The 21817-nt window shown below is 51.7% G+C and overlaps 1 protein-coding gene across 4 annotated transcripts in view; it reads right to left on the bottom strand.

Moving 5' to 3' along the window:
- nfasca (neurofascin homolog (chicken) a) overlaps positions 1 to 19092 on the bottom strand; it is a 54763-nt gene extending 35671 nt beyond the window's left edge. For 2 of the 4 annotated variants that reach the window (XM_030091367.1, XM_030091368.1), the window contains exons 1-2: positions 18767 to 19088; positions 2730 to 2790 (exon numbers count right to left, since the gene is read on the bottom strand). The gene's annotated coding sequence lies outside the window, so the exon portion shown is untranslated. Of the gene's footprint in view, positions 1 to 2729; positions 2791 to 18766 lie in introns of all 4 variants that reach the window. The other 2 variants (XM_030091365.1, XM_030091366.1) reach the window with 2 other exon arrangements.
- Positions 19093 to 21817: the final 2725 nt, after the last annotated feature.

Genomic DNA, 21817 nt, shown 5'->3' with positions numbered 1-21817 from the left:
ATGGAGGGTGGAGGGTGGAGGGTGGAGGTGGAGGGTGGAGGGTGGAGGGTGGAGATGGAGGATGGAGGGTGGAGGTGGAGGGTGGAGATGGAGGGTGAGGATGGAGGGTGGAGGGTGGAGATGGAGGGTGGAGATGGAGGGTGGAGGTGGAGGTGGAGGGTGGAGATGGAGGTGGAGCGTGGAGGTGGAGGGTGGAAGTGGAGGATGGAGGGTGGAGGGTGGAGGGTGGAGATGGAGGGTGGAGGTGGAGGTGGAGGGTGGAGGGTGGAGATGGAGGGTGGAGATGGAGGATGGAGGGTGGAGGTGGAGGGTGGAGATGGAGGGTGAGGATGGAGGGTGGAGGTGGAGGGTGGAGGGTGGAGATGGAGGGTGGAGATGGAGGGTGGAGGTGGAGGGTGGAGATGGAGGGTGGAGATGGAGGGTGAGGATGGAGGGTGGAGGGTGGAGATGGAGGGTGGAGATGGAGGGTGGAGGTGGAGGTGGAGGGTGGAGATGGAGGGTGGAGATGGAGGGTGAGGATGGAGGGTGGAGGTGGAGGGTGGAGGGTGGAGATGGAGGGTGGAGATGGAGGGTGGAGGTGGAGGTGGAGGGTGGAGATGGAGGTGGAGCGTGGAGGTGGAGGGTGGAAGTGGAGGATGGAGGGTGGAGGTGGAGGGTGGAGATGGAGGGTGGAGATGGAGGGTGGAGGTGGAGGTGGAGGGTGGAGGGTGGAGATGGAGGGTGGAGATGGAGGATGGAGGGTGGAGGTGGAGGGTGGAGATGGAGGGTGAGGATGGAGGGTGGAGGTGGAGGGTGGAGGGTGGAGATGGAGGGTGGAGGTGGAGGTGGAGGGTGGAGATGGAGGTGGAGCGTGGAGGTGGAGGGTGGAAGTGGAGGATGGAGGGTGGAGGGTGGAGGTGGAGGGTGGAGGGTGGAGATGGAGGGTGGAGATGGAGGGTGGAGGTGGAGGTGGAGGGTGGAGGGTGGAGGGTGGAGATGGAGGGTGGAGATGGAGGATGGAGGGTGGAGGTGGAGGGTGGAGGTGGAGGTGGAGGGTGGAGGGTGGAGGGTGGAGATGGAGGGTGGAGATGGAGGATGGAGGGTGGAGGTGGAGGGTGGAGATGGAGGGTGAGGATGGAGGGTGGAGGTGGAGGGTGGAGGGTGGAGGTGGAGGGTGGAGATGGAGGGTGAGGATGGAGGGTGGAGGTGGAGGGTGGAGGGTGGAGGTGGAGGGTGGAGATGGAGGGTGGAGCGTGGAGGTGGAGGGTGGAGGTGGAGGGTGGAGGTGGAGGTGGAGGGTGGAGATGGAGGGTGGAGGTGGAGGTGGAGGGTGGAGATGGAGGTGGAGCGTGGAGGTGGAGGGTGGAGGTGGAGGGTGGAGGTGGAGGTGGAGGTCGTTCTGAGGGGCGTCGGTCCAGCGGAGCAGCCCAGTAGCATCTGCCTCCAGGCTGATCTCAGACCCACCATGTTTCCTCAGCGGGCTCCTCCAGCTGTGCTCCATCGACGCTGCTTCACTTTTCCAGCTGACCCACATGCTCACACACACACACAAGGTGACACACACTGGACCGGCACAGCCGGGGCAGCGCCGGCCGGCGTGCACGAGCCACACACTCCGCCCGGCTGTGAGCGACCGGCAGCCGTGAGTCAGAAAGAGCAGATTTGCTCCGGCTGCAGCTCCGGGCCACGGCGGGAACAGATTGGCCTGTTGCGGGCAATTTCTAAAATTAACATGTTAATTTGTATAATGTGGACGCAGCGAACAGGGCGTATCGCACAGCAGCGTTTAGTGACCTTCCATGAGATTGCCAGAAGCGTGTGCACACTGTAAACCGCGGCACAGAGCGAGCAGGATTTTAACCCTACTTCCAGAGCCGTGGCGAGGATTAGCATAAATTCACCCAAATGAGCCTGTTCAGGAAAGCGCTCTGAAGACGCGGCGGTCGGTGGGGCTGGCAGGGCTTCCATGTCCGTACTCACTGCAGTGTCATCCACTCATTTCTTCACCTAAATCTGAGAGTAAATTACATGTCGAGCCAGAAGAGGCATGAAAACATTAATCATCAGGGCTGGATTCTTATCAGAGGCTCAGTAGTGTTTCCTCTCACCACACACCACACACACACACGCGGGCAGGCTCACTGGCTTTAGCATTGCTCGGTTCGTTACATGGCTGATTTCCACTTTGTGATATCTGGAGTCCAGCGTTTCTCTGAGCGTCTGCTGCTCAACACAGGCTGCTTCGATCGGAGTGAAAGGACACGGTCGCATTCCAGACTGAGAGGACAGAACAGGATGGTTCCAGAGTCTGAATCCACCATTACTGACAGCACGTGATGATGAATCTGTTTACCCTGTTACATTCAGTCCAATTCACCCCAGACTGTCGACATGATTCAGAGGGAAGAATCGCACCGTCTCTCTGCGGCAGTGAGCTGTGCTGGAGGCAGCGGCACATTAACTGCCCCCTCAGCTGTCCCTCTGACCTCTACGCCCCCAACACCACCCCCACCTCCACCACCTCCCCAACACAACCCCCACCCCCACCACCTCCCCAACACCACCCAAAAGAAGGTGCTTCTCGCGCCGTCTCCCTGCAGAGCCTGCAGGATGGATGGGTCGGTGCGATCAGGAACCAATCAGCACGCCGTGATCCAGGAGTTTACCCGAGCACTGAGAACAAACGTCCCGCTGAACACGCCTCATGCAGGACGCCTTGTTAACCTCACAGCTCAAACACGCTGACTTACGCTGACTGGTGTGGTCACTGGGTGTGTGTGTGTGTCTCCACTGCGTCGTCTCACAGCAGACCTGCACACAAACACAGGAGACAAAGAACCAGCGTCAGTCTGAACAGCACAACGGACACACACACACACACACACACACACACACACACACACACACCACACACACACACACACACACACACACACACACACACACACACACACACACACACACACACCGGAGCTGATGGAGAACAAATAGGAAAACAGAAAAGTCAGACGTTCATTAGGATGAAGCAGAAGAGAAAGAAGACAGAGTGCAGCACACAGCACACACAAACACACACACACACACACTCACACACACACACATACGCCTGAGGACCGTCTGCAGCAGTTGTGTTGTTTCTCGGAGTGTGTGTCTGTGTTCAAAGAGCTCGCTGCCCTCAGGATCACAGGATGCTCTTTCTGTCTGTCTTGTTGTCCTCCTTCACACTCTCACACACACCCACTGTAACACACAAACACACAAACACACAAACACACAGAGCTCAGAGTCTGCCTGCAGCATCCTGCAGCATCCTGCCTCACTGGGAATAGGAAACACACACACACACACACACTCTGCTGCACCTCGGTGAACCCTCCTACACATGAACACACTACTGCACACTCACTCAATACTTCTCCAGCACACACACCGGCTGTCAGCGTCTGGATGCACATCTTATGAATGTCATCCTGAAACTCAGACATGTTTCTAATCTCCTTCATCAGCCTGTTTTCGCTTTAAGCTGCAGACCGTCCGTGCTGATGAAAAAACAGCGACGATGAGCAGAACGACCTGCAGGAGAAGCAGCTCCAGACCGGCGAGGGCCTTACCCGGTCTGTGATATGATCCAGACACTCTCAGTTATGGGACAGAGAGGACAGATGAGGACAGAGAGGACAGAGAGGACAGAGTGTCTGTAACGGGCCGCTAACAGAGCAGCTAGCGCTTCATCTCCATCTATCACGTAGCCTCTCATCATCCTTTCTGCTGCTCTGGGAACCGTTCACACGTCCCGTCAGTACCTGAGCAGAGGAGGCCAGGGCAGCTGTGTGTGTGACGGCTCGTGTTGTGACGGCGTGTCAGATCCTCCCGGAGTCGAGCCGGAGTTTCTCCGCTGCGACGGCCCGTACTGAGCATCTGAGCGCTTAAACTGGGTTAAGTGCATGGCCAAAGGGCAGCGGCAGAGTGTGTCCTACATGAGGAGCCTGAGAGGAACGCTCAGTGTGTGTGATGCTGCAAACACACACACACACACGCGGTACTCCGGCGCTGCGGTTATCTGTGTGTTTCAGTCATCAGATGCAGATGCTGGAAGCTGTTGAGCTGCCAGCTCGGTAGCTGCTCTCCCTCCCATCGTGTGTTTTCATGCTCCTAGCAGGCCGACTGTTGAGTCAGGACACTAATCAGCTTCATTTCCATGACGGCCACGGCGCGATCAGCACAGACGCTCCGCTCATTTCCACCGCGCTCAGCCCTTCCTGTCGCCGCAGAGGGAATACGATCCCCTTCACCTCACCGGGCCTCAGACGCTGAATGGAGGAGGGTTTACCTCCGACGTGCAAAGTCACACACACACCTGCTGAAAGCTGGGCCCAAGAGGAGAACCAGCACAAATCCCAGAGATCAGAACTGGAACCGATATTCATTCTTTGTAAATTGCACCCTTTTTAAACGGACAAACCGGTTTTTAAAACGTCACGCTGTGATTGTGACCGTCCAGAGAGAGCGTGGCTCAGGAGGCAGCAGTCGGTGTGTGTTCACGCTGTGAGACGATGAAGGTGTGAAGTGAACAAAGACGAGTGATGCTGTCGATCCAAACACACCACAGCGCTTTCAACAGCCTCACGGGATGAGGCACGTGCGTAAATGCATGTGTGTGTGTGTGTGTGTGTGTGTGTGTGTGTGAGAGGGCACTTTGATGTCCAGTCTATCGCTTGTTATTCCCCACTGATCTATAAGGTCTGGCACTCACCACTCCTCTAATGAATGTTCCAGAGGCGTGTGTGTGTGTGTGTGTGTGTGTGGGTGTGTGTGTGTGTGTGTGTGTGTGTGTGTGTGTGTGTGTGTGTGTGTGTGTGTGCAGCTCGTCACCTTACGGCTGGCCTCTGAACCCGGTCCATTACTGCACCACACACACACACTGAGCAGGATGAGAGGTCACGGCGATAATGGCTCCTCCAAACAGAAGGAGGTCGAAGGTCGCATGGTAAAGAGGCTGTGGGGGGGGTTTGTATCTATATGGCAGTCACGTCATTGCTCCTGACGCGAGACGTTTTGAACCACTCAGTTGAGAGACGGAGGCTGAGTCGTCAAACAGCGGGATCATTTCAGAAACATCCCATTATATACATTTTAATGTGTAGCTGAGGCTCGGAGGATGAGCCAAATAACGAGATCAGCTGATGCTTTTACTGAGTGAAGCTTCCTCTGTGCCGCTGAGCAGGACCGAGCTGCAGCGGTGTCAGGTTCCACTCCACACAACCTCCAGGGAGGCAAGATGGAGGAACCGGGATGGAGGATGGATGGAGCGAGGTGGGGTGCGGGGTGAACGCGTGGTTGCCAGGCGATACGTGTGTGTGTGTGTGTGTGTGTGTGTGTGTGTGTGTGTGTGTGTGTGTGTGGATATCATGCATGGCAGGAGCCGCGGCTCGATGCTGCAGAATGACCTAGATTTGATCGAAAGGCAGAGAAAGAGCGAACCGAACAAGAGGAGCAAAGTGGGGCTGCAGCGGGAGACGGGAGGGTTGACCGGCTTTGTTCCAGGAAGAGAAAAAGAGCAACAAGAGACGGATGAGACGGGCGGACAGAGGAAGAGGACGAGGTGAAGAGGACAGATTTCCCCGAAGGTCAGCCAGGACCAGATGAAAAGAAAGCAACCGCAGACACTGAAGCTGACTGACTGCTGATAGAGTGTGTGTGTGTGTGTGTGTGTGTGTGTGTCTGTGTGTTTTTTCCAGCCCTGAAGTAATAAGCACCCTGCAGCTCCACACCAGATAAATCAATCCAGAGTTCCCGGAGTGAGGGCAGATAAAGCACTTCCTGTGTCCACACACACCTTCAGGAGGCTTCTTAATAAATGATGACGGCCACCTGCAGTGTATAAACACACACACACACACACACACACACACACACACACACACACACAGCCAGACGGTTTGTTTTTTTACTATTGCTCCTAAATGCCAGGAACAGCCAACTTATCTCCTTGTGACTTTTGGTGCAAAAGCAGAAGAATCAGCAGTGATGCAGCTGAGAGAGACGCTCTTATCACGCCGTGCAGCTCACCGCCTCCTCACGTGTCAAACACACCTGACCGGGCGGGCCAGCTCGGTGGTCCAGCTAGTTCTCCCGTCATTTTATAGAATCACATACGACAGAAAACAGCAATTCCTCCTTCAGGCGCAGGGCCTGGACGTGGAAGTGACTTTTGTGCCTTCCGCCCAACTGATGAGAATTTCATTTCAGTGCAGCCAGAATCCTCTCAGTTATCTACCTGTCTCATCCAGACTGTTACTCCGTCAGGCGGTGGCGTTACCGCTTACTGCTCATAAGATAAGATAAGATCAGATCAGATAAGATAAGATAAGATCAGATATGAAGTTTGTCTTCCTGTTTTCATGAAAAGTTTGTCCCGAGAAGCCATTCCGGCCTCAGAATTCCAGCCCTTTGAATATCACAGCAGACGCTCATCTGATAATATTAAATATAGTGTGCCATTTTCAAATGATGAAATGTGCTTGAAAAGAAATGAACTGGCTGAAATCACACATAATTTCCCATTTGGAGCTTTGAAAAAAAAAAAAAAGAAACCTTGCTGTATCACGGTAAAGATTATCTCCATGCCCCTGACCACCCACTAACAACATTATTTCCCACTGGGCTGTCTTCCAGGGCGGGAAATCGGCCCGTATGCCATGTTCTTTAATAATCACAGAGCAGTTCATCATCAGACGCCTGAGCGTTTCATCTCCACCACATCTTCACTCCTTCCTGCCTTCATCGCCTGCTGCAGGCCACAAAAGACAAAGCACAGCGTGGCTCCGCCTCCACGAGACTTCTTATTCCATTCGGGTTTTTAGAAAACATCCAGGTGACAACTGCAGCACAGTGGTTGTGAGGAGTTTAAGGACAGCAGGAGCAATGAGCGCTGTGCTGATACATATCAGATCTCTCAGCCAGACGGCAGGTTTTAATAAAACACCATCTCTGAGGCGGCGTGTCCTGAACCCTCATTATGCCTCTCTGTAATAATGTTCTGTTTGCATCCAGACTCAGAAACAGCCTGGAAAGGGTGTGAGCAGAACACATCACGAGCAGCCGTCCGAAACCTCTGCTGCTTCACACATCTTTTATTCAGGCAGACTTGATGGACTGAAATCAGAAATGGACCTCCGTTCACCTCTGAAACACACGGCGCCAGCAGGTGAGAGGAAGACGGACCGGAGCTCCGCCTCCTGGGAGTCAAAGAGCTTCACTCTCCATCAGCACTGCTCACTCACAGCAGGAGACAGAAGACAGACAGAAGACAGACAGAAGACAGACAGACAGAAGACAGACAGACAGACAGACAGACAGACAGAAGACAGACAGACAGACAGACAGAAGACAGAAGACAGACAGAAGACAGACAGACAGACAGACAGACAAAGAGCAGTAAACATGTGACTCAGGCTGATTAGCATGGCGGCTTCCTGATGGCTTCCTTGTGTTTCTGCACCATTCAGCCCTGAGAGCCTCCTCATGTGAAATATTGAAGCCCTCCTGCTGAGACCCGAATCACAGCGAGGACGTCCCTCACCTCCGTCCCGCATCACGTATTCATGACATACAAAGAGGCCGTTTAGTGCTCCCTCCAGGCAAACCGCTCTCCGTGAACACCCCCCCCCCCCTCCGCCCGCCGGGAGCCGCCACCCCCCACCCCCCACCCCCACCCCCCCACCGCACCGTCAGCTCACCAACACCTCCCCAGCAGCCCTCCAAAACCTGGGGAACAAAAGAAAGTTGAAACGGAACCATCTGCTCGGTGACGGAGCTCATCTCCCCCAGACTGGACTCTCTGAGCTGGCTTCGCCCCGGAGCCCACAGCTGGACCCTCCACACATGAGCAGGGCGCCGTCAGGTCAGGGCGCCGTCAGGTCAGGGCGCCGTCAGGTCAGGGCGCCGTCAGGCTCCGTCCCTGGTTACTGATCGGGCGGATGGCCTCCAGTAGAAAAGACTGCCCACATGCGTGTTTCCTGTCTGCTGCTCGTCCTCAGTAAATAAAAGGACAGCATCGCGTACAGCTGCAGGCCGTCAAACAAAATCCACCAAAAAAGACTTTGCTTTCTTTAATTTGAAGAAGCTCAGCGTAGAATTTCAAGATAAAGCCCACAGAACTGATCATGTCTCACTCTGTACATTTCAAATCAAAGTATTTTAAATAGAAAAGTGCAGTTGATTCACAAACACTGTGCTGCCGTTAAAATTCAGTTTATAAGACGGTTTGTCATGAGGAGATGCGTACTCTAGGGAGTAACAGGCAGAGTGGTGAACGACGAGACAACAGGAGCACCGGACCGGGACCGGGCCGTACCCGGACACTCTGGACGCTGCTCAGGGTGAATCTCAACCACAAACCTGTCCAGGTGGAGGAAGCTAGAAAACAGCCTGAGGCGTTCATGTCTGTTATGTGCGTCTGCTCGTGCATGAGCAGGAGGAATGTCTGCCGCGGGCAGCACGCCCTCCGGCACACGGCCACGGAGGCACAGCGCTGCAGAAAAGCTCTACTTTGGGAACCCTTTTCAAAATCTGCCATTTCCAGCGGGCAGCGAGCAACGTCGTGGTGTGAACACACACCCAGAGCACCGGAGGCTTCGCCTTCTCACTGCTTTTTCACTGTCTTTGAGCGATGCTATCAACCACAGACTAATCTGCTCCAGGTGTGAAGAGATCCGTTCAGATCAGGAAACAGGTTTAATGTTTGAGTTAAAACACAAACAGAACGACAGGACGAGAGTCCCGAAAGGCAGAGAGCACTTCCCCTGCAGACTGAGAGGTCAGGATGAATCTGAGATTAACGCAGGAAATGACAGGGCCCTCACTCTGATGCTAATCCCAGAGTGTGTGTGTGTGTGTGTGTGTGTGTGTGTGTGTTTGAGTTCAGACACAATGTTCTTTTGTGCCGTCGGTCCAGAATAAATGAATGGGTTCTTCCTGATCAATCTCTGCTCTGTTTATCTCTTCTCCTCCTCACTCGTCTCTCACAGCTCCAGCTACCTCTCTCTCTCTCTCTCTCTCCTCTCTCTCTCTCTCTCTCTCTTCTCTCTCTCTCTCCTCCCTTCATTCTGTCCTTCTATTGTTCTCTCCTCTACGCTCTCATCAATATGAAATGCTCCCATCGCTCTCCGGAGCTCCGTCTGCTGTCCGTCTTTTTCTACTCATCTAACTTTCCCTCCCTCATCCGTTTCATCCATCCACTCAGTCTACCCCCGTCTCTCTCCGTGGGTTCACCACCTCATCAGCACATCTGGATCCTCCTCGCCTCCGCCTCCAGCTACCCCACCCCCACCGCCTCCCACTGTCCCCCGTCCCTCCTCCTCCTCAACTTCCTCTTTTCTTTCCTCACCCAATGAGGAAACTCTCCGGTCGCCAGGGCTCCTTAGCAACAGCCCCCACATGGGTGGAGGGGGGAGGGAGGGGGGGGGGGGGGGCAAGAAGGTTGAAGCTGAGGAGGCGGAAGAGGGGTGAATGGGGAGACCAACCCCAGCGGGAGTGTGAGGCTTAGAGGTGTGTTTGCTATTATCAAAGCCTCACATGGAAGTGTGTGTGTGTGTGTGTTGTGTGGTGTGTGTGTGTGTGTGTGTGTGTGGTGTGTGTGTGTGGGTGTGTGTGTGGTGGGTGTGTGTGCTGCATAGAGCCTCAGAGCTATCGAGTAAAGTTGCACTCACAGTGTCTTTATGTGTTTTTACGCCACAGGAGCGAGCGGCCGCGAAGACGGAAGCAGCGGCGCTGAGATCAGTACGAACGCCGCTTCGCTTCCACGTCTGACGCCGGCTGCCTCGCTCGGAGGACTCAGACGCCAGGAACATCCACCACACTCTCAGAGAATAAAATCTGCCAGGGCAGCAGAGTCAAACATGGGTGTTAAAGCGGCAGCGCCGAGAGCAGGGAGCTCTCCCCAGAGTCTGACGGAGATGATAACCATGAGAGCTGATCCAAGGCTGCGCTCGCAGGGAACGCCGCATAAATATTTCCTTTAATCCGAAAACGCAACAAAATCAGATCCGAAGTGGACAGGTCTGCTGTGTGAAAACACAAACTGCGTTTAGGAGGGAATCAGCTCAAACACCCAGAACGTTCTCCCTGGCGCTGGCTTCGACTGTTGACCTTTAAACATGTTTCTCGCATCACCACTGCTGTCCAAACTGGAACAAAGACTTCATTTCATGTATTCATTCTCTTTCCTTCTGTCCAGCCTCCTCCCTGGATGTGGCTGGAGCTGCCGTACCGGCCTGTGTCTTCTTCTCTCCTGGAGCTGCCACAGCAAGAACAAGCAGCCAAATCAGTGTGGAGATGATGTTTTTAAAGATGGACACACGCCTGACCTGAGCTGATTTCCTTTGATGGAGTTCTCATTCAGTCAAACGGTGCCGATAACAACAGAAAACCACAACCATTCCACCGGCGCAAGGATATAACACTTAAGGAAATGCTGTTCAACAAAGCGAGCAAAAGAAGAGCCTGCAGAGATGGAAATGGAGCAGCCGTCCTTCATTAACCCTTCAAACCCCGGCCCATCACCGCAGCAGCGGCCACAGAAAAACACAGGAAGATTCAAGAAGTCACTACCATGAACCAGCAAGATCAGCAGGTCACAGGAGGAATCTGCAAACGCAACAATCCTGACATTCAACCCCAGAAGCAACGGACCCTGGAGAAGCTGGAACAACCTGCTGCGAGATGAACAGCAGCAACAGCAGCAACTCGCCCTGACACTCGAACGAGCAACAGATCCTGACATCAACCCCCAGAAGCAGCACTTAACCCTCCAGAAGCCGGAGCTGCCAGAACTCCATCCCATACTGTATATACCGTGCATGTGTGCGACTCGTCCTCGGCGTGGACCGAGGTCATTGCAGGGCGTCCATTAATATGTCATGAGGCCGGCTCCGACACTCCTCCACGGACCCTATGGACCCATCAGCTCTGAGCCTCACGGTTCCTGTCCGCTCTCATGCGGTCAGTGTGGACACTTTCATCATTTCACTCGCTTCCGTGTTCAGACAGTTTCTTCGTCTCAGGTTGTTCCAGCAGTGAGTGGAGGGAGCAGAAGCCGATCCTCTCTCAGGGTCCATGTGGTCGGGACCACTCACTCCCACATTCTTCCAAAAGACCAACCATGCTGTCTTGGGTTCAGATTTCCTTCTGAAAACTGTCGAGACTGAGACATGTTGCATTCAGCAGTGTTCCAAATGAAACGTGTGCATGTTAGTGAACGTGCACGTGTGTGTGTGTGTGTTGTGTGTGTGTGTTGTGTGGTGTGTGTGTGATGCAGCTCTCCTTGCAGAGCGACCAGGCCTAATTTACCAGCATGGGCCCATCTGCCTCCAGGTTACCACGGTGATTAAAGTCATTCTGCTATTGGCTGGTCTGTCCGCAGCTTCACACTGACACACACACACACACACACACACACACACACACACACACACACACACACACGCACACGGTTGCCTTCTCCCATTTCGCTGCCATAATTATACCATTACCAAATTTCATTTTGTCAGGTCTCCGCCCCCTCTGCTCTGCTTGTTTCCTCTCTTCTCTTTGCACATGGTGTAAAACGACATTAAGTCCATTATCAGATACGTGCGTGTGTGTGTGTGTGTGTGGTGTTGTGTGTGTGTGTGTGTGAGTTTGGCTATAGGGCTCAGTGCCCCTCTGCCTGGCTTCATTCATTATGTAGGATGATATTCCCGCTGTGTGTGGTCCTACAGGAAGCCCGGCTGGCTGCTAACTGTCCGTCTCCCGTCCCTCACGATGGACATCAGGACGCTGCTCACACTGCTCCCTCCTCACGCACCGCCCTGGCCTCGGACGGACAGAGGAGACGTGGAGAATCCCGACCCGCTGTCAGAGTGCTCCCTCTTTGTTCTCTCACTGTCCTCGTCTGGCTTTTTCCTCTCGGTGTGCTGAAGACGTGTGAACACTGAGGAGCGGCGCCCAAACCCCAAACCCCTCCTCCTGCTGTTAAAATGACAGACATGTCAGTGTGTGTGTGTGTGTGTGTGTGGTGTGTGTGTGTGTGTGTTGTGTGTGTGTGGTGTGTGTGTGTGTGGTGTGTGTGTGTGTGTGTGTGTGTGTGATTACTGCTCTGGTGAGTGGTTAAAAGGTGTGACAGAGTGGATCTTTGGATCTTTCTGAGTGTGAACACACTGAAGAGAGGCAAGATGTGTGTGTGAGTTTGTGCTTGCACGTGTGTGGTGTGTGTGTGTGTGTGTGGTGTGTGCGTGCACATTGTAAGGGTGTGGGGGTTTTCCATCTTTTGCTGATCCTGTAGGTTTGTGTATGTGTGATTATAAAACTGTGAGGGCTCATTGTGTGTTCGAAGCTGCTGACAAATCTAATTACCACTTTGGAGATTTCTATCAGCTACACACACACACCACACACCACACACACACACACACACACACACACATCCAGATGTGGAGACTGGGCTGAATCCCAAAAACAAAAACCATAAGTCATAAATCATGATTTTCTTTCTGGCAGGAATGTTCATGAACTTTGGAACTGTGACTCACATGTCCCAGAACAAGACGTTCCTCCGAGTGACTTTGGTTTCTGAGATATTGAAAAAACCTGTTTGAGAAGCGACTCTTTCTCAGATGAGTGTGAGGTGAAGCCAGACGCCTGGGTGGCCCAGTTCTCCCTGTGTGGAGAACATTACTGCTGCGACTGACCAATCAGAGGAAGAGGAGAAACATGAGGTGAAGACGGTTCATTGCAGCTTTTTCTAATCTTCTGAGAAAGAGCAGAAAGACGCGAAGAAGCAGCATCTGTTTCCACCTTCTCTGCTTTCAGTGTCTCATCTAATTCTACCTGTTGATCCTTCATTCTCAGACGTCTGGAGGACATGAACCAGCAGATAACAGCTTGTGTCTGAGCGTTCCTGCTTCCAGACCCTGGTTCAGGGCCACCACAGACCACCACAGACCACCACAGACCACCACAGACCACCACAGACCACCACAGACCACCACAGACCACCACAGACCACACAGGCCACCACCACGACCACCACAGACCACCACAGACCACCACAGACCACTTCATTCTGAAGGTTTAATAAAAACGCCGCTGTTACAGTGCGTCTCTCGTCTGCTGGGCTGAGACCTTCCAGACTGATGATTAGGACTGATTGATGAGCTTTAATTAACAAAAAGATCAAACAGCCGGAAATCCTGAACTCAAATGCCGCGTGGGAACATGAGCTCCTTGAGCTCAGGTGGAATCAACCCAACTTTCCTGAGGAACTCGTTTCAAACAAGCAGTCAAGTCACAGCAGATGAAGGAAGGGAAGCTTTCACGAGCGAGTGACGCTGTGGATGCACGTCCCAGCCAATCGCCGGAGTCACGGAGCGGGAAAAAGCAGACATGAGTGGAGATGAAGGGCGGCGAGCAGCTCTGGATTAATGATGTATGCTGAAAGAGCTGCCGTGTGTGTGACAGCAGGGTGAGTGTGGTGTGGTCATTCACAGGAGCTCAAGCCTACACAGGAGGAAAACACACTTCCTGTGAGCATCCACACGCTCTGACCTGACAGTGTGCACACACACACACACACACACAATCACAGCTGGAGGACATATTCCTCCTGAAGGACCAACACAACACCAGAACCAGGAGACACCAGGCCTTAGAAAGGTTCACCTGAATTTAAAGTAGGGTGAAAGAGCATGTGATCGACCCGTCCCTCCACCCCATCCTCCTCCCGTTCCCTCCCGTCACCGCCGTCAACACACACTGATACATATCTTCCCAACAATGAAGGTCTGATACCGACAGGAAGCAGCCGCGGCGGCCAGCGCCAGCAGCTCGACCTGTAATCTTATATTCAGTCCACGCTGGAGATAATCTGCAGCTTTCTGCATTCTGCTCAACTTCTCTGCTCCACACACACACACACCACACACACACACACCACACACACACACGGAGCTGGTGCAGATATCTGCTCACGGCGGCCATGGAGAGTCATCTGGAGATAAATCTGCAGGGTTACATCATGGTGTGGAAGAGCAGCAGCAGACGGACAGACATGTTGGTCTCATGGTGCGTTCAGTGTTTCAGTCAGGCTCGAGCAGGAAGCATGGGAGCTGCCGGGGTGGTGTGAAGGCACTGAGCTGCCACAGCACAGCCTCAGGACTCCTCCAGGATCACAGAACCTCGTCTCAGGCAGATGCACCAAAACCAGTCCTCTCACCTCCCCGATCAACATCCTGTTCTGAACTGTGATGATTTCTTTGTCATTTGAGATGTTTGTTTTAAAAGAAAGGGTGGATTTGAAGGCCTCCAGGTGAGAGTACCAATTTACACATGAAGCAGATCAGGGTTTCACCTCCAATTCAGTTTTTCACAGGAAATAAGATCTTTCTTTTTCTATTAAATACTGCAGGGAAATAGAAAATACCTTTTTTTTAATTGCATAAGGGATATTTACTACAATTTCACTCCCTGAGCCTAACCTTTGACCCCAGGCACCGCACAGTGGCAAGCCACCACTCCGAGATAAGGTAAACACGGGTTAATTCCAGCAAGTCGTCAATAAGAAGAGCTTCTTCCTCTTCTCTTTCATCAGCTTCAGCCACTATGACAGCAGATCCATTTTATCTCAAACACCCTGTTTCAGCAACCCGAATCAGGGTTTTGCAGTAAATTTAAGAACATTTATTGTAAAAATATATAATAATAATAAAAATGTATGACTGAATGACAGTGAATTATTGTGAATTGTAGCGTACATGTATGAAAATAGTGTTTGAGCATGAAAAACCATCAAAAACAACCTGACACAGTCAGAAACAATCAGATTGACAATATCTGTGTACATGTGGCTTTTAAATCTTCTTTAAAGCGATACTTCAACATTTTGGCAAATTGGCCCATTTAGCACAATTCCTTAGTCATTTCGAACAGCAGACTTACTGTTTCTGTGAGGCGAGCTGTTGTTTATCCAGAGGTGAGTCGGGGAAGGTTTTCGGGACGGACACAATAGAAGTGGAATGGTATTTTTGTTCCCCCTCGTCAAACTCATCAAATACACAATCCAACAACCCCAAAACACTTTGGGTGGACACGTTATAATCCACACATTCACTACGCTGTGGAATATAATGCAAAATTACCAGATTGAGTTATTTAGGTGAAGATTGCTGAGACGGAACTACTTACTAAACATGGCGTCTGGGCGTAGTGATTTCAAAAGAAAAAGTAGTTCCCAGTATTGCTTCAGTGTCGTAACGCTACAATATGATTTGTGGTGTTCCACACCGTAGTGAATGTGTGGATTATAACGTGTCCACCAAAGTGTTTTGGGGTTGTTGGATTGTGTATTTGATGAGTTGACGAGGGGGAACAAAAATACCATCCACTTCCATTGTGTCCATCCCGACAACCTTCCCCGACTCACCTCTGGATAAACAACAGCTCGCCCTCACAAAAACAGTAAGTGTGCTGTTCGAAATGAATAAGGAATTGTGCTAAATGGGCCAATTTGCCAAAATGTTGAAGTATCCTTTAAGTCCCGCTCTAAAATGTAAACGATGTAAACTCCTGAAGTCTTTATTCTGAATGAAGTGAAATTCGATAATAATTCGATAATAACCTGGTTGGTTTATTCTCCTTCAGGAGTGGAATTATATGTAAATTAATCATGACTTCATTCCGGTCACCACGACTCAATAATCCAAGATGGCGGCCCGCCGTTCGATTTGTACGGAGACGATTTATTTAACGGGAGCTTTAGAAGAAATGGATATCATGAAGAGAGCGGATGGATGGGAGCAGAACAATGAGCACATTCTCAAACTTCCAGGAGACGTCAGTACGTCACGGCTGCTCCGTCCAATCAGAACGCTTCACAGCGACTAGCGTTAAAGATGACTTAATCCGTCACTTTCCCATCTAAACACCAAGTTCATGAATATAATTCTGAATCACTTAATTTGGAATAAACCAATCAGAAGCAATCAGACACTGTCAGAAAAAACCAGAAACCACCAGAGACTGGATGAAACAGAAACATCCAGAAACATGGAGCGGAGTATTGTTCTGTTCTGGCCTGAAGATAGAGGGATCGTTTAATGTGATGTTCTCCATTTGGCTGAAAGGCCATGGAGGGAGAGAAGGAGGGAATGGGAGAGAGAGAGAGAGGGGGGGGGGGGTTAGTATGAGACCTCTGGACCAAATATTTGCAGTGAAGGCCCGTCGTTGTCCATTAGTGTTTCTCTCTCTTTCTGTTTTCTGGATGCATTAACCTCTTCTTCACAGCACTCCCAAACAAAGGAATGACTGTATCTGTGCAAATCTGTGTGTGTGTGTGTGTGTGTGTGTGTGTGTGTGTTCAGTTCTCACTCCCACGCACTGCCCACCCGCTCACATAGCTCAACAAACAATACAAACACACACCTGCAAGTGAAAACACGAACAAACGAACCGAAAAAAAGGCACACAATGTGTGCTCTCACACACACACACACACACACACACACACACACACACACACACAGGTTTTGTATTTCTATCCTTGTGAGGACACTCATTGAAATAATGCATTTGCTGGCCCCTAACCCTAATCCTTACCTAACCCTACCCAGACCACCACACAGACGAACCCTAAAGAATGTTTTTGACCTTTGACTGTTTTCAGAAACAACATGGTCAAGAAAACACTGTTTCCCCTCATTAGGACCGGAAGAAGGTCGCACAAGGCACATCGTGCAGGTTTTCCTATCCTTGTGGGACATTTGGTCCCCACAAGTATAGAAAATGCGCACACCACACACACACACACACACACACACACACACACACACACACACCCACACACACACGCACACAAAGAGAGAGCATGGTTACACTGCACAGTTTCTCCTCTTACTGAATCATTTCCAATAAACATGATCAAACCCTGTTATTGATGCGACCGTGACCCCGGGTGAGTCGGAGGTCGGAGGTCGGAGGTCAGGGTCCCATGGTGCACAGCGCTGATGTAAAGAGCCTCATTATTACAGTCCAATGCTGTGGGGGTGACGGGATTTCTCGTTTGGTGAAAGGCGGCGTGGCGGCTCGGGGCAGAAGCCCACCAGACCACTGGGAGCTATCAGAGCTTCTCTCAGTGACCTGTGGGGGGCAGCAGAGCGCCTTTACTACATGTAGTCTGCCAGTAAAACTGACAAGAAGAAGGACGGCAGCACGGCGGCCAAGGCCGCGCCAGCAGACGCAGCCAGAATGACACAGGAGTCTTAAAAGATCAGCAATGAAGATTATTTACTGTTTTGACTTGAAAAGCAATGTTTAATCCTATTTCTGGAAAGAAGCTCGTGCTCATGGACGCAATTAGTAAACATTTCTGAATGCACCTGTATTGTTTTGTCACTGCTCAATAATAAAATCTATTCTTCCAGTCGTTCTGTCGTTTTAGTTTTCTTAAAGTAAGTGGAGATCTGGTCTGGTCTGGATGGTGGTGACCCGATATCGTGTCTCGTCTCCGGAGCGGAGTGTCTCATCACACGCTCTCCAGCGTCATGTGGATCATTAATGAACCGAAACACAACAGTTGCTTTAAAAAGTCGCACTGCATTGCTTTAATTCTAACTTGTTTTGGGTCATTTTTTGATCTTTTGTGGCTGTGGCGTCTGTGCTGTTCTCCTCCAGACTGACGTTATAAGGCATTGCGGTTGAGTCGTGAGCAGCGCAGCTCCTCTGCTCCTTTCATGCGGCAGATCTGAGCAGCTCTCGGGCTCACAGGCAGGCTGTTTCTGTTTGAGAGCAGAATCCACACTGGTCTCTCAACGGTTCCCACGTTTCAGACAGCTGCTCACGCAACACACACCTTTATCTTATGTTACATGTTAATCACTGGCAGCTCTATGTGGAGGAGGTGTGTGTGTGTGTGTGTGTGTGCGCTGCACAGCTGGCTCCTGGTGCTGTTACCGCCCGGTGAATCCACTCAGGACCTGGATGAGCCTCACCAGAGGCTGTCCAGCTGTGACTCTCCTGTTTCCCGCTGCACCACCGATTGCTCGTCAGGCTGACTAGAAGAAGAGCTCTCTGTCAGACCGCCGCTGATCACATTCAGCTGTTCATCCAGCGTCAGAGAAATTCAGCAGTGAAACTTGTTGTTGGTCCTTCACTCTGAACTCCAGTGAAGGACGTCTCAGGTCGCTGAAATCACCGACCTATTCTGAAGCACCCAGCGGTGAGACAGAGTCCTCTCATCCTGGACCGTCTGCAGCCATGAGCCTGTCTGCTCAGGAAGACCAGCAGCCAACAGCCAAACAGGCACCAAACACCAGACCTCAGCGACACAGCGGGTCTGCAGCCCGGGGTGTGTGTGTCCAGATGAAGGGACATCTCATTGGACAACTGGAGCAGTACAAGCTAGCAACGACAGACTCCAAACAGCTCCTGAACAGAGTACGAAGTGTCAGCCGTCAGGCTAAAGGCCACGGCGGCAGAACCGTCAGCACAGAACACACAGGACAGACACCTCACAGGACAGGACCGCCTCACAGGACAGACCGCCTCAACGGACAGGACACCTCACAGGACAGACGCCTCACAGGACAGGACGCCTTCCCAGGGACAGTGGGGAGAGCCGTCCTCAGCAGAGCAGCTTCTGCTTTCCCATTCTGGTCTCTGTTCAGTGCTTCTTCTAGTCTCCAGCAGGGAGATGAACGAGGGACATGTGCCCCACACACACACCACAGCACACACACACACCACACACCACACTCACCCCGGTAACGTGCGCGGCTCTGTCAGTGCAGCCGGGTGGCCGGGCAGGACGGCGGCGCTGGGTGACTGGGTTGTATGTCCACCTCCATCAAGCCTTCAGCATCCCAGACAACAAGAGAGAAGCAGCACACACACACACATACACACACACACCACACTCGACTGGCGGAAAACAGGACAACGCTGCTCATCCCTTCATACGAGCTGCTCTCTTCCTTTCCCTTTCTCTCTCTCTGTCTCGGTCTCTCGCTCCGTCCTCTCTCTGCCTCACACACTGATTCTCCATCTGTCACCGCCTCCTCTGCTCACCCCTCCCACCTCATGCATTATGAATGAGCTCTGACACACACACACACACACACACACACGCTGTGCTGATTCACACACACACAAGACATTAAACCATGCACAAACGTCACAACCCACACACACACACACACACACACACACACCACACACACACACACACACACACACACACACACACACAGTGGTGGACACCATCAGTGATCTATTGATTTCTTTGTGAATTTGGACTTTTGAAGTGTATTCATGATCTCTCTCCCTCTTTAAGCTGTTTTCTCCCGTGAGGATGCTTCAGTTCCCTCTAGATGAAAGGACAGAACGTCATAAATCAACACTGATCCACGCTTCTGCTGGATGATGGTTCCATTCACACAGTGACAGTGAGGATCCAGGTGTGTGTGTCTGCAGGGTTGTTCATTCACATCGTCCTCTGATCGAACTGCAGGGCGGACTCCGAGCGAGGAGAGATTAACAGCACTAACACTGTCGATAGCAGGCCGGGAGACGTGGGAGCGAGGGGAGCCAGAGGACCGTGGTCGGGGTTTACCTCATCAACACCATGAGAGCTGGAAACAAAGGTTTTGTTTTCTTGTGATGTTGAAAGACCTCAGGGGGGGTCAGAGACGACACATTTACTGGGAATTTCTTCTTTTAATGTATCAAACTCGTGAAAAGTGTAGTTGAGCTAAAATACCTTTTTGAAAGCTGTTGGAATTTGAAAGTCTTTAATGGATGGATGGATGGATATGGGATGGATGGATGGATGGATGATGTGGATGGATGGATGGATGGATGGATGGATGGATGGATGGATGGTTTTTGAAAAAGTTGTGATTCACTTCAGGGCTCATTTTCAGGTTTAAAGGTTTAATTTTGTTTTGTGAGCTCCTGGACAGGGTTTTGGGCTCTTTGAGAGTATTGTTTCTGAGACACACACACACACACACACAACCCACACACCACAACACCACCCACACACACACACTCAGGGACTCTGTGATAAAATAAAAACTGTGTTCCTGCATGTCACCCATAAAACCTTCGCCACACTTCAGCCAAGCATGAACACAATTAACACGCAAAACACACGCAGGTCATGGAAAAGACAGGACCGATCATGCATGAATGCTGAGAACACACACGCACACACACACACGCACGCACACAGAAAGATGCAGGGTTGTCCATGCATGCAGTGCAGGCGAGGACCCCCCCTCCAGCCCCCCAGCCGCCCTCAGCTGCAGACCATCCCAGTTTTCTCATGGCCAGAAGGAAGGTCAGCGACAGGCAGTGAGGGTGAGTGTGTGAGTGTGTGAGTGTGTGAGTGCGTGAGTGTGGGCGGAGAAAAAACAGCAAGAAACACAAATAAACTACACGTTCCAGGAAAGCTGCATGCGGTGATCAGTGAATTGTTGAGCAATAAGTGTTTTTCCTGCGTTCGTCATCAGCTCAGGCAGCACTGAGGCATTGGCAGGGCAGGCTGGACAGGAGAGGCTGCAGGTTCAATTCCCAGGACCGTGGCCAGCCTTTGGTTCCACCACTGTTTAAACAGGAAAACTGTGAACTTCTGTTGCGTTTTGAATCTGAATTTACTGGACAACTGGTTCCCCGATGCGACGGGTCGAAACACCCTGCTCTCTGTTTCCATGTGAACAGGAGAAACACAACTTATCTGAAACGTGCAGCTCTGAACAGAACAGTGTTTCTGCTCAGGCGAGAGGAGATGAACATGCGAATTTAGTCTCAGAACTGAACAGCTCTTCTCCACAAAGGGAACTTTTCCTACGTCCACTACCACCATCATCTGCATACTTGGAGAACTTTTCTTCCATACAGTCACTGAGTGAACCTCCACCGTGAAGAAGGACTTTATCCCCAAGCTTCACAGAATCGTCTCTATTGAGCTGAACTGGGTGGGACTCCATCAACGTCCAGTCAATATAAACCATCCCAAATATCAAACACTGTGGAGCCATCATGCATTACATGAGAGACCGTCCGTAGTTTTTACACATAAGACATCTTCAGGCCCTGTGTGGCCGTTCAGAACCACCAGCAGAACTCTGGATTCCCATTAGAACTCCTGTCAGTCCAGGGGTGGACTCCTCCTTCATCTACCAGAGTTTGACCAGGGGGCGGGCCACCCTGTGAGGAGGGTAAAGAGAGGAGGTCAGGAGAGGAGGTGCTGCGCAGGATGAAGGAGGATTTGGGCCCTTCAGGGCCTGCTGAAGACCCCACCCCGCCCCACCCCTTTACAGCGTCTTAACTGACCTGCAGCTGACAGGGTTTTTCCCTCTGTGTGTGTGGTGAGTGGGCGTGTGTGTGTGTATGTATCCAGTCTTGATCTCCTGACCCCGTCCAGCACTCTCAGATCCCTTCTGTCTCCAACCACACTCCCAAACAATCAATACCCCCACCCCTACCACCCACCCACCCCCGCCGCCGCCGCGAGCTTGTGACATGCAAATGACCCTCGCATATCATTAAAACTAGGCCCGGACAACAATGGGATAACCTCCCTGCTTGCTTTCTAAGACGTGCGCCAAGGACGTTCACTCACACAACACACACTCACATGCACTCGCGCAGCAACACCACACACACACACACACACAACACCACAAAAGCAAAGACAACAACTCGTGCCCAGATGGACTCAGTCAGTTGACCTCTGCTCAGATCTGCAACAGACAAGCAACAGACAAACAGGTTATCACACACACACACCACACACACCACACACCAC

Source organism: Salarias fasciatus, chromosome 5 (genome assembly GCF_902148845.1).
Source record: "Salarias fasciatus chromosome 5, fSalaFa1.1, whole genome shotgun sequence".
Taxonomy (NCBI): Eukaryota; Metazoa; Chordata; class Actinopteri; order Blenniiformes; family Blenniidae; genus Salarias; species Salarias fasciatus.
The sequence above is the reverse complement of the archived record's forward strand: the minus strand, read 5'-3'. Positions and strand labels throughout refer to the sequence as shown.